The 11,663-nt window shown below is 40.0% G+C and overlaps 1 pseudogene; it reads left to right on the forward strand.

The window, feature by feature from the left end:
- The first annotated feature begins 1,419 nt into the window (after nt 1-1,419).
- On the forward strand, nt 1,420-8,803 carry LOC115807214 (apolipoprotein L3-like; annotated as a pseudogene).
- The last annotated feature ends 2,860 nt before the right edge of the window (nt 8,804-11,663 follow it).

The following is an 11,663-nucleotide window of genomic DNA, read 5'->3' on the forward strand; positions in this document are numbered from 1 at the left end:
GTTAATTGTTCAACACATGTCCTTGATGTATCTCATTTCGGTGCATCTGCAGAGAAAAAGGAAAGAAAAGATTCAGAGGTGTTTTTTTTGTTTGTTTGTTTTTTTTTTTTTTGCTTTAAACTTGAAGCATGACAGGGAATTTTCAAGTGGAATTTTGGCCCAATTCAAAGTTAAGATATTCAGTGTTGTCACATTCGAACCCTATCTGAAGAGACTTCAAATTTTTACCTTCACCTCCTGCACTATGACTAAGCCTAGAGCAGTGAGTCTCAACTCCAGTCCTGGGGGGCCACTGTCCAGCACGTCTTTGTTTTAACTCTTCATTGTCAGAGTTAATTGAGGTTATCAAGCGCTTGATGATTAACTGATCAGTGGAATCAGGTGTGTCAGTCCTGAGTTAAAAGAAAGACGTGCAGGACAGTGGCCCCACAGCACTGGAGTTGAGAATCACTGGCCTAGACTAACCAATGATAGAGGAGCACACAGCTAAAAAGCTGACAGTCCTTTATGACGTCAGTGGAATGAGCCACAAGTTCCATGGCTGTGGAGAAGTTGCATTTTACTATAGTTTTCCCTCCTATGTCATCATGAATCTGTTGGAACAAGTTTATACTAATAATCTTAATCACTTTTATGATTTACCTATTTATTACTGCATAGGCATGTGATATCTTGGCTTCAGTCTTCGTTTGTTGCCCAGAGTGCCGGCATGGGTGTCATTTCACATGACGAAATATTTATGCATATAAGGGTAATAAACTGTTGCAAATAAGAAAATGAAGAAGTAGCCTACGTGAACTTCATAATCATTGACGCCATTCAAATATTCAAATATATTAGCACTGCTTCGTTGCTTCATGTAATACTACAAAAAATAATAAGATCATGAGAATATTATGTGTTTGCTGTTGTCCTACTTTTGTAACTGACATGAGATCTCATATTTCTTTATGTGCACCTTTGATTAGACAATTATGTTTTTGCCCTACTTTTTGCATTCATAACAGTTTTGGATTCCTCAAAAGAATTTCTTTGATTAGAATATACGCCACAGCACTTAATCGAAGTAGAGCACCAATATCTTTGGCTTCTCAGAGAAGAAGACTTTTCCCCCCCCTTTTAATTTGTTTCAAATGAATACGTACATAAAAGTATGAAAAAAGATAATGAAATATTCACAAACACAATCAAAGATTTTTGTTATTAAAAACACCTGCAGTGAGCCATGGGAAAACATCCAGTGTTTGACCTAAATAGCTATCATCTTTTAGAGTTTTTGTAGTTGTTGTTAGTTGTTGTTGTTGGTGGTGGTGGTGGTGGTGGTGGTGTTAGGGTATTGGATTACTGTGAACAGAGTGAGGACTGATTCCAACTGTTGAAAAACAGTGCATAGTCTGAGTTCTTTATTTCCTGTTTACAATGTCAGATAACAGGTACTGTGGGCTACTCATACTCAACCCTTGAGGGTGTGGTCAAGTTGGTGGTGGCATTCTGGACTGCAAGTTAGATCTTATATGTGTCACAAACACATAATGTTGTCAGACCAGTCGCCAGAAACAAGTTTTGTTTGTTGCCTGTTCTTACAGTCGTGAGAAGAAAAGAGTGTTGTAATGTTTGATTATGTATGCCCATTAGAATAAAGTAAAGGCACTAAAAAGTGAACATTTTCTTGTACAGAGAGGAACTGAGTCAAATTTTGAGCCAGTATGTCTGAAACCCTCATCAACATTGAAGTAGTTCAGGAATTCTGCAGAAAACAGCCTCCAGAGGGAGACAGAGCTAGACATGATGCAAGACATCAAGGAGCGGCTGGATAAAATTGATTTAAAGTTTGACCATGTGAAGAAGGCTGAGAAAAAGGCGAAGGCTTTCTGTCAAAACGCCAAGCTGTCCTGGAGCAAAATGTGGAAGGGCTGGAGAAACTCCCCCCATTTCTTGATGCGGTGGAGATCCTAGCAGTCACATCACTGTTTGTGTTTACCGAATTTCCTTCAAAAGGGGGTGAGTGCTGCTGACGTGCGATCAGTGATCTCAGCAGCCCGACTGGCCTCTCCACTCCTCATCCACTTTAAGAGGGACCCAGCTGCCTTCTTTTCACTTTTCCTCAGTAATGTGGAGGTCCTGGCCTTTCACCTGGGCAAATACATGCGCATCTCACAACAGCTTTGTGAAATAATGGAAAAAAGGTCAGAGCAAATTTTTAAATGTACTGTGACAACCAGTTTCTGATTTTGTGAAATCTATTTTAATACTATCACACAAAACTAAGATGTAGCAACATTTCTATGAATGAAGTACATTTTTTTTCCACCAGTAGAAGTATAGTCATAGAGTTTTTAATTTCACTCAATTCACTCAATTTTAATTTCACTCCTGTTCTCAAAATAACTTTATTTTGATTTATTTTGATTTATTTTTTGTCCTCTTCAGAGCGAAGACCATATTATATTCTGGAAGCAGATATAGGTCAGTAGCATTAAATGCAGCGGTTAGAATCAATCAAATTTTACTCATCTTTTGCAAACTCAATAATATTGCATGCAGGACTACTACCATAGAATATCCTTGATCAATCTTTTGTGATGGGCAGCACAGTGGCGATAATTAGGATTGGCAGCTTAAAAAGTGAATAAATGAATCTTTTGTTATTAAAATGAAATGGAGCAAAGAAATTGTTTTCAGATGAATGTTGCTGCTATCTCATGAAGAATGACAACAAAATTGTTTTAAGAGGTCAACCTGGTCAACCTGAACTGAAAATCAAGTTAGAAATGAGTGATGAATCTGTTCAGAAAATGCTAGACCATTTGAAACAACTAAGCAAAATCAGGTAAGTAAATCTTAGAGATATTTTTTATTTGTTTGTTTTTCAATGGTAGCAACCATCCTTGATAACTGAATTGCTAACACTCGACCCTCAAACTGTTCTAGGATGGACCAGCATCTCCGAATGACCTTGTTGTTTAAGGAGAACGGCTGGCAGTAAACAATCTACATGGGAAAAATGCCAACGCAATCTTTCAGAAATACATGGAAGATGTTCAGGAGCTTCCGGACTGTCTGGAGCAGGTGGCCAGCTCTGAAGGTTCTGCAGTGGACTCAGACGTGGTTAATAGAATAGAATAGAATAGAATAGAACAGAATCTGTGTGATTGCGCACACACACTGTGAGAAGTGAGTGGTGAATGTAATTTGAATTTTTCCACTTAATGCCCTCTTCATGGGTCTTGATATAGTCTCTTTATCTGCAAAGATAGCATCAGCTTAGCGAAAGGAAGTAAGAGCGAGGTTTCTGAGCTCATTCGTTCCAGGGTGGCACTGTTGCACTCTGAGCCAGAGTCTTGGAAGAAAGTCAACGACTCTCTGTGCAGAGGGATATGGAGGTTCAGAAAGAGTCCATAAATTCTTGAGGAGATATATCATCCTTAGATGTTTCATAAAAATTATGAAAGAGAAAGGGGGAAATTACCTTTTTGAGTAGCGTTCATTCTCATATGATCATTCTCAATATTTCTGACAAACTTTGGCATATTTTGCCAAAATGTTACATTTAATTATGGATATTGCTGATTAATATATGTTGTTATTTGTAGTAGGAGTCCGGCGATTTTTGTATGATCAAATTATATGACTGCATCTGATTCGTGGTGTCTTCTCTCATGTCAGATCAACATAGATTTATATAAAATAATTACTGGTTCTTTATGAACTGCACTTATTTCTCTATATTAGATGAAGTTTGATCTTTACCACATATGTACACTATCAAATTTTTTTAGGGTATAGTGTTTGCTGTTTTCCTCTCAGAGTAAATCTAAAGAGTCAATAAAAATCTCATTTGAAAAAAAAAAACAAGACTGTCTTCTTAATGTGGATGTCGTGCTGACATCAAAATACAGATTAAATACACACTATTCCTGGAACTTCATTTTTGGGCAGGAGTGGAAGCCTGCATTCCCACATGAATCCCTGAACACCTGATGTCACCTGATGTTCCCCTATCCTTGCCCTCCAAAATGAGCACTCCAGCATGACTTCTATGACCTCCACCAAGCCAACAGTCTAACACTGTGCAATCAGGAAGAGCACTTTAAACATAGACTACATTTTATTTTCATAGGTGTTACGTATTGTTTTAGGCAAGCCAGACAGGAGCAGTATCATTTATTAAAGACAGCTACTTTAGTATTCTGAAAGTACTTAACACTTGTTCTGTATACTTTGGAATTCATCCAGAAAAATATAGTCAGTTTTTAGGGAATAACTTATAGTTGGTATAGTAGTATAGGCTTTGTTCAAACAGAAGTAGATTTAGAAGTATTCAAATATCTTTAGACCTATGGAGCAATCTAAAATCTCGCCTAGGCCCTGCACTTCATTCTGCTGAACTTCAAGGTGATGTACCTGAGCCAAGCCTACTTGAGACTCCTGTTAACCTCCTGTGTCACTTGTACATATTCACTCTAAGCAAACTGCTGCTCAGCCACAACATGTTACTTCACCTCTACAATTCCTCATGAACCAGCGGGTAGAGCACTGGCACTCCAAAGCCAAACACTGCACTGTCAGGCACATACAAACCTGACCAAAGAGACATTACATTCAGTCCTGCCACAGGCTGATGTGATGCCAGTTCCATACTTCAAAGGTGAGTAATAAGAACCACCTGCCAACCAACCGAAGTTCAAAGGGTTGTTGCTGAACATATTGTGAGGAGTGATGAGGTTACATCCCAAATCTACGCTACTGCGAACCTCAGGGTGTTCTCTGGCAGATGCCACTGTCCACCTAACAAGCTAGACCATGAAAGTTGGAGAGCTAATGTGGTTCTCTTCCTTACAAATCCAACCATCTTTGCTCTTCACAGGACATGCAAAGTTCTTGACAATCTTTTATCCCCTGATATGACCTTATGAAGCACCACCATAAGTGAATCCATACTTACTGACCGAGCTCCCTCCAGTTAGAGGGGTGAGCTGTGAAGCAGGATTCTCATGTTAACAAATCAATTTTGGGTTCACTTCTGACTTATTCATGTCACAAAGGGTGTGCTTGAATTCATATGTTAAGCATGTATCATATCTACCGCAAAAATATCGCTAATCTGAAATAGCGACTCAGGGATCAGCTGGTACTGAGGTACAGCTGGTACAAATTTTCATCTGTAAATGAAAAAAGGCCACAGATTTTAGAAAGGAGCATGGAAACAGCACAGGTTGATTTTCAGGTGTGGGGCAGGGCTGGGGATCTGGGGGGCACGTGCCACGCTGGAGATTTGTTTGGCCACCCCTGATGCCACCCAAAAATCCTTGTCTATGATTGGCCATCAACCAGGTCAAAGGCGGGACCACCCCCTTGAATGAATCAGTGCTCAATCTGGGCCACCCCAGTGAAAAAAGTCCAGAAGTCACTGCCAATTTTGGACATATTTTCAGTTTGAAAATGAGACTGATGAAATATGAATGGATGTTTTCCTTATGATTACACATTCACCTCATCTTCAATCTGTCATATCTTTCCTGACAGCTTTGTCAGTCTAAGACTATGAGATCAGGGAAATGTTACTACCAGGCACATGATGTCTTGTATTTGGGGGCAGACGTAGTCTAAAGGTTAGAGAACCGGGCTTGTGACTGGAGGGTTGCCGGTTTGTTTCCCAGGCCCATCATCCACGGCTGTGTGCCCTTGACCAAGACACTTAACCCTAATGCTCCCCAGGTGCAAGGAATGCTGCCCACTGCATCTGGTGTGTGTTCACTACTGGTGTGTTGGATGGGTTAAATGCAGAGGACAAATTCACTGTTCACAGTGCGTGTGCACAATCGAGGAAACTTAAATGTATTTACTCCTTGTTTGCTGCCCAGAACGATGGCATGGCTGAGTTTTGCATATTTAAGCGAGATGCCTTATCGAGTTATCTCTTTAACCAGTGTCATGGTTGAATCCGTGTATCATTCGTTCTTTTCATATTCAGCCGAGCATCCAAAATCGAAAAAAAAAATATTCGTTATTTCGTTATTCGTTTATGAATCTGATACCAAACAACACATAAAGCTTTGTTTTTCGTACTTTCGATTTTATGCTCAATAAAGAGGAAATGTTTTTTTCTATTTTGATCTGAGAGTACATTCGAAAGTACGAAAAACAAAGGCCCGGCCCCTGGCCCGTTTTTACATTACTATTTTCGATCTCAGCATAAAATCGAAAGTACGAAAAACAAACCGTTAGCTGTTTGTTGCTTGGTATCAGATTTATAAACGAACTACTAAAAACGAACCGTTTTTTCATTCACCGATTTTGGATTCTCAGTTGAATATGAAAAGAACGAATGATACACGGATTAACCGGTTTAAATTGTTACGGTGTCGCATGCTTCGCGGTGGGCAATAAAGGGAGAGAAGTGAAAACGAATCTGGAAAAGTTGGTTTAGAATGACAAGGAACACCGTTTCCCAGTGGGAAGAGGAATAAAATTTTCGAGCCTGTGTAGGGAACCACATTTCCCGTCCACACCATAGATACCCATGGATTCCAAAACTGTTAGGTGAGGAAGCCTTTGTTATTCATCAGAGACAAAGCCACCTTAACTAATTTGTTAACGTTTTTATGAAAACATTCCATGCAAGTTTCCCCGATCTTCCTTTGAGGGAAATTATAGAGAACATCTTTTAGTCGACGTAACTGCTGAAAAGCTGTAATATCTCATAGCTCCGCATATTGTTCAAGTGTCAGTGAAGATAACTCTCCCACCTTAATGTTACTATTCTACTGATCATCGGAAAGCAATAACAATTTTCACATTCAGATCACAAAATCTGAGAAGTGCCATGCTGCATCGATGGAGGGGCACTGGGTAATTTTCTTTTTGAAAAATAGCCAAGCGTATGAATAAAAAGAGAGAAATATCCATGACTCTAGTCCTTGGTGGCTATCTAATCTACTTGCACTTAACCTTGAGAAGTGGCTGTTTAGATAATATTTTCTGAATTATTCTGGTGATGTTGTTGCTGTTCTGGTGGTGATAGGAAATTGGATTACAGTGAGCAGACGGAGGATTGATTCTAAATGTAGACAAATAGTGTGACTTCTTGTTCATAGGAAACATTTAACGTCGGTCAGCATACATACACCATATTTTCAGAATTCGTCTCGCGTTGCACGTTGGTAATTGGATACGAATACGATGGATACGAGTTTATGCGAATAGACAGAGGATCGATTCTAATTATAGAAAACTGGGGTGACGTCTTTATCTGAAACATTTCCTGTGAACGTCAGCCAGTATGCACTGCAGACGTGAAGAGTTTTGTTGGGCTCCCTCAAGTTGGTGGCAGTGTTCCGGTATGAACTATGGAGCATTAGTTACAAGTGCATAATGCATTCAGACCAGTCACAGGTTTTTTTTTTTTATTCTCACATGGTGTTTATAGTTGGGAAAAGGAAAGAGGCATCAAGCGTTTATAAGTGTCTGCTCATTTAAATAAATAGAAAACTGTTTTTTGAGAGAAATTCTGTGAGCTTTTCAGCCAGTATGTCTGGGAAACCCTCAACAACATTAAAGTAGTTCAGGAATTCTGCAGCGAGCAGCAAAAATGGTCCAGTCAGAGGGAGAAAGAGCGAAAGAGGTTGCAAAACATCAAGGAGCGGCTGGATAAAATTGATTTAAAGTTTGACCATGCGAAGAAGGCTGAGGATAAGGCCAAGGCTTTCAGGGAGTATGTGTGGAGTGGACTGACTCAGGTAACAGCAGACTCCAGGCACCAGGTCCTGGAAAAGGAGCTGGGAACTGTCCTGGAGCAAACTCTGGAGGGGCTGAAGAAACTCCACCCCTTTCTGGATGCGGTGGACCCTTCAAACTCCTTTAGGATGGATCAAGACTTCCGGATAACCTTCTTGTTTCAGGAGAAGGCTCTGAACTTCACTAGCCTCTTTAACCAGCGCTACGAGAGAATGCTAAAGTTCTTATCTGAACTTGAGGAAAGTGCTAATCAGTTGGACAACATGAACAAGGGGCCAGCATCTCCACCATAGTAGGCAGTTCAGTTGGTGTTGCAGGTGGAATCTTGTCCATTGTTGGGTTAGCACTTGCCCCAGTCACTGCTGGGGTATCTTTAGCCCTTACTCTAACAGGTGTTGGCTTAGGGGTCACGAGTGGTGTCAACAGTATGGCCACTGGCATCGCTGAGCTGGCAATTAACAGTCAACATGGGAAAAATGCCAAAACCATCTTCCAGAGATACATGGAAGATGTTCAGAAACTTCAGGACTTTCTGGAGCAGGTGGCCAACGGTGAAGGTCCTGCAGTGGAGTCAGATCTGGTTAATGTTGTGTTGGGAGCAGGGAAAGTGGTTGCTAGAGCAGGGGCAGTGGCCAAAGGTGTCGATAGCATAGTGGATGCTGCCTCAGCAGTCAAAGTTCTCAAAGCTGAGCAAGTTATTCAGAGTGCAGCTAAAATGGGGCTCCAGGAGGCTAAAGCAACAAGAAACATCCCCAATTTGGCGGCCGACCTGCCTGATATTGGGCAACTAGCTAAAGGGACTCCTCTTGCCATGTCCAAATCAGCCAGAGCTGGTTTCATCGCACTTAATGCCGTCTTTATTGGTTTTCATGTCTTCTTTATCTGCAAAGAAAGCGTCAGCCTAGCAAGAGGAAGTAAGAGCGAAGTTTCTGAGCTCATTCTCTGCAGGGTGGCACTGTTGTGCACTGAGCTAAAGTCTTGGAAAAAAGTCAACGACTCCCTGTGTAGAGGGATATGGAGGTTCAGGAAGAGTCAGGAGATCCTTGAGGAGAAATTTCATCCATAGGTGTTACATAAAAATTATGAAAGAGAAAAAGGGGGAAACAAATAACCTTTTCTGAGGGATCATTCTCATAAGTTCATTCCTAGTACTACAGACAAACTTTGGCATATTTGGCCAAAATTGTTACATTTCCTCATAAAGATTGTTGATTAAAATATGTTGTTGTTAGCAGTAGGAGCAGTAGATGATTTGTTATTTTTTAACAGGGGGATGGCCCTATGGTAACTGAAACTACTCTGTAGAGTATATAGGGGGATGGCAGGTTAACAAGAGGGATGCAGTTTGGCCATTTTGCTAACAAGGGGGATGTCATCCTGTTAGAGTAATTTATAAAAGACACTCAGATTCTCCAAAGTCAAGGCAGGTTATTTATTCTCGCAGCGAGGAGACAAGTCACACAACGACACAATCCAGCATCACAGTAGTGAGTTGTCTGTCTTCTTCTAGTTTGCATGCAGTATTTATAGAATAACAAAAGCGGTTATAAGATTCTTAGGCGGAGCATGTTAAATGCGTACAACACGGTTATCTTACTGTGACAGCAGTTTCACTATCTGCTTTCAACATCTTGCAGTTAGTTGACCTTTCATAGTCCCAGGTCATGTTCTTCTTTCTGCTTAAATGCCCTTAAGTCGAGCTTTGTTATAATATTTAACATTTGACACCTCTGCACACGGCATCTTGCATGTTTTGCACACTATATCTTATTTTTGCACACGATATGTTTAATTCAGTTGGTTATACTAGGCCTACATGTTTACCGTCTGAAGAGCATCCTGCGGTTAGTTCGCTCATCACTATCAGTGAAGTACATCTAGTTTCAGTTCTTCACGTGTCTCGGCTCAGCGTCCCCAGTTGAACTTTTGCTGAACCCTAGTAACCATGATCATGGCCCTATTACATACAAAGGAATAACATATTTTTTTGACACATCCCCCCTCATCCCCCTACAAATTGCCTACTGAGTAGGAGGGCAGCAATTATTGAATGATCAAATTACATGATTGTATCTCACTTCCTTCATTTCAAATCAGAACAGTTTTATATTTACAAATATAAATATTTACAGGTTTTTGTGAACTGCACTCATGTCTGTATATTAAATCAAGTTTGATCTATACCAGATATGAATGGTTTCAACTCTTTTTAGTGTATATCGATTGTTAGCAGTTTAAAACAGTTGTGATGCAGTGTCTTGTCACTTTTTGTCTTTTCAGACAGAGTACCATAATGAGATACATCAGATTCAGAATGTTTTGTAATATATAAAAAATTGTTGTAATATGCTGATTCCAATTTATGAGATGTTTTTTTGAAAAGAAAACATGTACACATTCCAATCATATAATGATCAATATGTCATTTTCTTCCATGATGAGCTGAATAAAAGTTGTCAGAAAACTCTCACTGAGATATTTGTGCACTGCTTTTCTCTCAGATAAAGAAAGTTGAGAAAAGATGGATTGTGGACCTTTTCTGTTGTCATATGTTGCCTTGTTTTTAATTTCTCGATGTATAACTAAAAAGCCATAGTAAATGCAATTTGCGGAAAAAGAAATCCCAAAACAAAACAAAAAAAAACCCAAGATGCTTATTGTGGAGGTGATATTGTCATCAGCATAACAAGTAAAAATACACTTCATACCTGGGACTACATTTTTGGGCAAGAGTAGCGGCCTGTATTCCCACATGAATCCCTGAGTTCCTGGTGCAGTATTTTGGGGTGTGGGACAAACATTTAGCGGAGACTGTGCAGGAATGGCCAGCATGACTCAAACACTATTGTTTTTACTGTATGTCTTACTAACCACAACCTGTGCCAATAATTATCTTTTAAGCAGGCCAGTGTGACATTCCTTGGTATGGCCACACTATCAAGTCAAAAGGCCTGTTATGAAATGTAACTAACTGTACGTTCACACTGAGAGCGGCGAGAGCGTCAAAAGTCGCTCAAACCTCCGAGCTAACAACGCTGTTGGACATTGTGGACGATCTGACGTTGATGAAATAGGAGGGTATAAGTTCCTTCCGAGGGCTTGGTTATGCAAATGTTTTTTAAAGGAGCCACAAAGCAAACAAACAAGTCGAGCGGTATCTTTGTGCTGACTGACCGACCACCAGAAGGCTATAAGTTAACCTTATGAGATATTTTAAATGTGAAGGTGAGAAATCGATCGATGACAGAAATAAATTAACAATGCTAATTATATATTTCGTAACAAAATAAATTAACGAAAAACACTACTTAAAAGCTTTTTTTGTTGTGTGTATTTTGTGTTAATGCTAGGCTAGGTCAAATTCCAGCATGGAGTTTATAGGACACGTTTACTAGCCTTGGTCTTTAAATAACACTAATGTTTGTGCATAACCTACATTACAGTAATACATGGGGAAACCCGCCACAGTATAATCAGTTTCTCCTGCATTTTGCTTAGAACCAAAAGTTTTGTGGGAACTATAAATTATACTGTTGTGTTCTCTGAAATTCTCTAGGGCGGAGCACTTCCAAATTCCTATTGAAACCGCGTCATATCTCATTACCACAAAGTTAACCGAACTTCAACTGTATTTTGACGCCCAAACCACCCTCGCCGCGACGCCCTTTTGCCGCGACGCTATTCTCATAGAAAATGAATGACTTCCGGTCGCTTTGACGCTCTCGCCGCTCTCAGTGTGAACGTACAGTCAGTGTGAACGTACAGTAACTGATTACACTCTGAAGTGAAGGTCGACAGCACACATTTTCTCCACTTTTTGAGTATTGCATGTTTAAGTGAGGTGGATGGAGAAAGCCCTTATTGATTTATCTTGTTAACCAGCGTCTTGACTTTAGAGACACATTGAATGCCATTAACTTGAGACT

This window comes from Chanos chanos, chromosome 3 (assembly GCF_902362185.1).
Source record: "Chanos chanos chromosome 3, fChaCha1.1, whole genome shotgun sequence".
NCBI lineage: Eukaryota > Metazoa > Chordata > Actinopteri > Gonorynchiformes > Chanidae > Chanos > Chanos chanos.